This window comes from Carya illinoinensis, chromosome 12 (assembly GCF_018687715.1).
Source record: "Carya illinoinensis cultivar Pawnee chromosome 12, C.illinoinensisPawnee_v1, whole genome shotgun sequence".
Taxonomy (NCBI): Eukaryota; Viridiplantae; Streptophyta; class Magnoliopsida; order Fagales; family Juglandaceae; genus Carya; species Carya illinoinensis.
In genome coordinates, this window is record NC_056763.1 from 21,633,564 (window position 1) to 21,638,897 (window position 5,334).

A 5,334-nucleotide genomic window follows, 5' to 3' on the forward strand; every position below is an offset into this window, starting at 1 on the left:
TCAGGCGATTGTTTAATCTTCAGCCGTATTAAATTCATAGAGTTAGGCCTCGAGGCTTTGCAGCACTTGTCGGGTCACGGACGGCTCCATTTTTCAACTATCTATAGTGTCTACTAACGCACCGTTTTCTTCAGTCTATTTACTTATTGCGGATCCTTTTTAATGATGCCAAAAGGGGGAGAAGTGTTAGACTAGAACATTAACACTGTTTAAATTGCTAAACTTGTTATATATACTTGGAATTATATTTATACTTTTGCTTGAAAAACTAACGCACATTCTCAGGGGGAGCTTAAGTATTAATACAGGTTTCAGGTTCTATCAAGTATTTGTCATCATCAAAAAGGGGGAGATTGTTGAATCCAATATTTCAAGTTTTGTATAATTATATATTTACACATGGATTTTGATGATAACAAATGAATTCAAAGAATAAAGAAGTCTCAAACTCAAGTTATCTACACAATGGAGTCAAGCACATCAAGGAAACAAGCATGAGCAAGAAGGGAACAAGTTCACATTAAAATTATAGAGTAATATTGTAAATCTCTTCAAAATTCGAAATTAGGATTAATGCTCAAAATTAATATTTTATCATAAAACATTAAAATACATTTTCCACATGTGCATGAATATTTTTGAAAATTAAATTTGAAAATTTTGAAAGATAATTGATTGTCATCTTTTGCATGTGCATGCCTTGATTAAAGGGTTGAACTTTGAAAATATTAAAGATGATTGATTGTCATCTTTCACATGTGCATGTTTTATTTGAATATTTTCAAAAGTGATTGATGCTTTTTTAGACTTATACAAAAAGTAAAAGATTAGGTTTGAATTTTTTGAAAATGAAAATGTGCTCATTTTGTCATATGCCAAATGTAAAAGATTAAGTTTGATTTTTTTGAAAAAGTGAATGATGTTGTCTTTGACAATTGAAAAAGAAGAACCTTTTATTTGAATTTTTTGAAAAAGTGAATGATGTTGTCTTTGACATGTGAATCTTTTTAAATTTGAATATGAAGTCTCATATGCCTATAAATAAATCATTTGAGAGCTTCACATTTACAACACCAAGAGCATACAACATTCATTCAAAGCTTTCATTCTCTCTTCTCTAAGCATTGAGCCTTAATCCTTGTTCATTTTGAGAGATATAGTTTGCGCTGTATTGTTCTTATTTCACTCATTGAGGAGTGTTTTCTGATAACCTACCAACTATCAGCTTTTGTATCAGAAAAAGGGTGTGTATAATCCTTGTGTGTGTAGAAAGTATTCTACACGGGGAATAGTTGAATCACCACGTGTAAGGTGATTGTAAGTGTAGAGGGTGTTCTACACGGATCCTTTGTAGTGGTATTGTTCAAAGGTGTAATAGGTTTCTATCTCCACCTGAAGGAGGTTGAATAGTGAATTTGGGAATCCTCAAGGGGTAGCTTGAGGCGAGGACGTAGGCAGTGGGGCCGAACCTCGTTAACATACTGAGTTTGCTTCTCTCTTACCCTTACTCTTTATATTTATTGTTATTTCATATTTTGTTTATATTTTATATTATATATTTGATTTATAATTGTTATTTTTTTTAATACAACTCAATTCACCCCCCTTTTGTGTTAGTCATCTGGGCAATATATGTAAATATCATATTTATCCATTTTGTTCTAAGGAAATATACGGAACTTACACACCTTAATACTATAAATTTATTTCTCTTATTATGGAAGTGCTAATACGTAATAGTTTTATTTGGTTATTTAAAAATATTATTAAAATTTTATAATTATATAAAAAATTTAATAATATGAAACCCTATAATATACTATTGCCACCAAAAATTCTATTATCAACAACAATCTCATAGGGGAGATGCACTTACAACCATTATTGTGAATATCGTATCATACCGTATCGTTTGGTACAGTTAATATATACCGTAACAGCCACTCGTCTGGTATAAGTATTTACCTGTTTCGTACCGATCTAAATACCGGTCGTAATGGCCGATATTCCAGCTTACGTACCGGCAGATATTTCGATTTTTATTAATTTTTTTCATTTATTCAAACTACAAACTTATTTATTACTCTCAATTCAGATCAGGCTATTTATAATTTATATATATATATATTTCTATATAATTTATTCATATATAGACTATTATTTTTTAATATAATTTATTCATATATCGACTATCCCGAAATGGTACTGGTATCGAAATATTTCGTTTCAGTGTCTTGATCGATACGACATCTGATACAATATTTAAAACATTGCTTACAACCCAAAAAAAAAAAAATTGAAGAAACTAGCTAGATTATCACACTTCTAAAAGATACAAAATTATTAAAATATCTAACAGAGACCAAACTACATATACGTATCCCCTAAAATTTGTCCATTAAACTTTAAAATTTTACAATTTTTTCAAAGATAAATTTTATAAAAATGAATTATTTCTCCAATTAAAATTTTGTTTATCGTTTCAAGAAATGAACAATCATATTTGCCAAGAAAAATAATAAGATATTTAGGAAGAAAGAAAATATAAAAGGAAAATGCTAAACGAACCAATATATGCTATTGGTAAAATCGACTGATTTTTTTACTATTTTTTAAAAATTAAGGAAGTAATTATTAATAAATTTATATATTTTTAAAAATATAGTTAAAAATATTTAAAAATAATTTATAAATACAGTAATCAGCCTATTCCATCAATTGCTTTATAGGTTATGTAGCACTGTGCAAGTGTAAGTATAAAAAATTTCCGTATTCATCATAATTCATCAAGAAGATGGTTGACAATATGACGACTGGACTTTGAAATGTTGAGATTCCTCGAAAGTTGAAAACAATGTCTAATGAATTTTCAAATTAGGTGGTTGATCGCTATCTGAACGGGTTGGCTGCATATTCGAGCATGCATCATGCATGCGAGGGCAGGCTACTCTTTAATTTCAAAGCCAAATATAAATAATACTAACCACACTTTTTTATTATTTATTATTCTCTCGAGTAGTAATATATATATATATATATATATATATATATATATATATATTTACTCTTACTGGAAAATGTTAAATATACTTAATAAAAATTTACTTCTCTATATGTCAGTTATTAATAGACTGAAAATCATAAATTTAAATTTTAAATTTTAAATTTTGAAAGAAAACTAATAAAATAGATCTTGTAAATAAAATTATAAGTATATGTAGTACTACTCAATTTTACGTATGAGATTCATTTTGTCAGTTTTTTTTTTTAATTTAAAATTTTATAATTTTACTATATTAATAATTGATATATAGAGAAACAAATTTTTTTTGTAAGTTTTTCTTAAATACAGTTAACATTTTTCTATCATCCCACCATCTCATAATATAACATTAAATAACTAAAAAGTATTTATTATGTCTTACTCGTGAATCAATTATTTAATGTCATATTAAAAAATGTTTAAAATATAGTATTAAAAACGATGAAAAATAGAATGTTTATGTGACTATGTCTTGATTCAAGACCCGTTTCAAATTGATTATGAATATTTTTTGATAGATAATTGATTATGAATGTTTGAGTTCTCTTCAAGAATTGAGAATTTTCTGATAATGATATTTTCTTCAATAAAATCTTTTACAATGGGGGTCGGGTTATAATTAATTTTGAACAGCCATAAGCTACACTTCGCTTGTATTTCATTTATTTATTTAATTAATTTATTTGAGCTAAGGTAAAAGTTCTTTTGGTTTAATTTTCTCTTTAATTAATAAAGATTAAGGGCGAGTATGTTTGAGAACATAATTGTTATTAGATATTCTTTGACTATTTTATTTTTATTAATTGCTATTTTATTATATTCTCGCTAATATTCACAGATAATTTGAGATATTGTTATTATGTTTGGGAATATAATTATTCTCAAATATTCTCATACTACTTTACTACTATTCACAAACAATTTATTATTATTTACAAATGATCTGAAATATTTTTGACATCCAAATAGAATCTAATTTCCAAACAGAGTTTAAATACTATGAGTAATATTACATACAGTCGTAGAGTGCGCAAACACCATATATTCTCTTTTAAAAGAGTGAGATTCACTATTAATTTTTGTTTATAGATCCTGTATTTATTTTTTTAAAATAATTACATAATATTTATATAATCATGACTATAATTATCATTTCAAATACTATAGAAGTGATGCACTCTAAAGAAAAAAAAATTCAAAGGCATTGAAGAGTCAGGACCAGACTGCATTGGTAAAAATTAGATTGGAACAGGTTGGTTCTGGACTGGTTCTTTGGTCATTTTGAATGGTCCTCAACAATTAAAAAATTACTAAAAAATACCATAATTTTTCTAAATTTTCACCTTGTATGCTAAATATTATTTTTTTAAATTTTTATTAGTGTAATTATTACATAATTTTGAAATACATAAACATAATACTCTTATTTTTATCATGCTATATATCATGTTATTAAAAATTAGCATTTTTTGTTTATATAAATAATTTTAATAATATGATAATTTTGTGATAGAATAAGAGTACTATACCATTTTAAATAGTAATCTACTATTTATTTTTTAAATATCATTAAATAGTATCATGTGAATAAAGTGAGATAATAGATCTCGTTGGGTTACGCAATTCAGATGAGATATTTTATTAAAAGTTAAATAAAATATTATTATAATATAATTTTTATTTTAAAACTTAAAAAAATTAAATTATTTATACGAGGTTGTTTAATTTTATGTAATCAAATCAGCGGTACGATATAGTTTTTAACTTTTTTATAAAGGACAAACTAAAAATATTTTAAAGAGTAAAATGTCCATGTTTAGCATTTGAGGCAACTCTTTTCTAAATAATCAATTTTTTAAATATTTAAGAAGGGCAATAACAATTGAGTAAGATTTTTTTTTATAATTTGTTATCTCAAATATCTTTTTATAATTTTCTATCACTATCTACATATCATATCCATCTCTACGGGAATTGTAGAATCTATTCAAATAAAAAATGATAAAAAAATCTCAATTTACATCAAGTTCCGTCTCAAACATCTTTTATAATTCTTAGAGAATATTTTAATCGTAAAAAGATGTCACAAAAATTAATTTTATAATTTTTTTTTATCAGAATTTACATATTGTATGTATGTCTTTCCAACTATAAAAAAGATAAGAAATTCTAGTCCAATTCAAATTCCTTCGCATCTATTTGGGAAATGGGAGCGCACAAAACAACGTACTTTTCCTTTACCCATTAAAAGACAATATTTTTAAAACAGCAAAAATGGAAAAAGAAGAAAT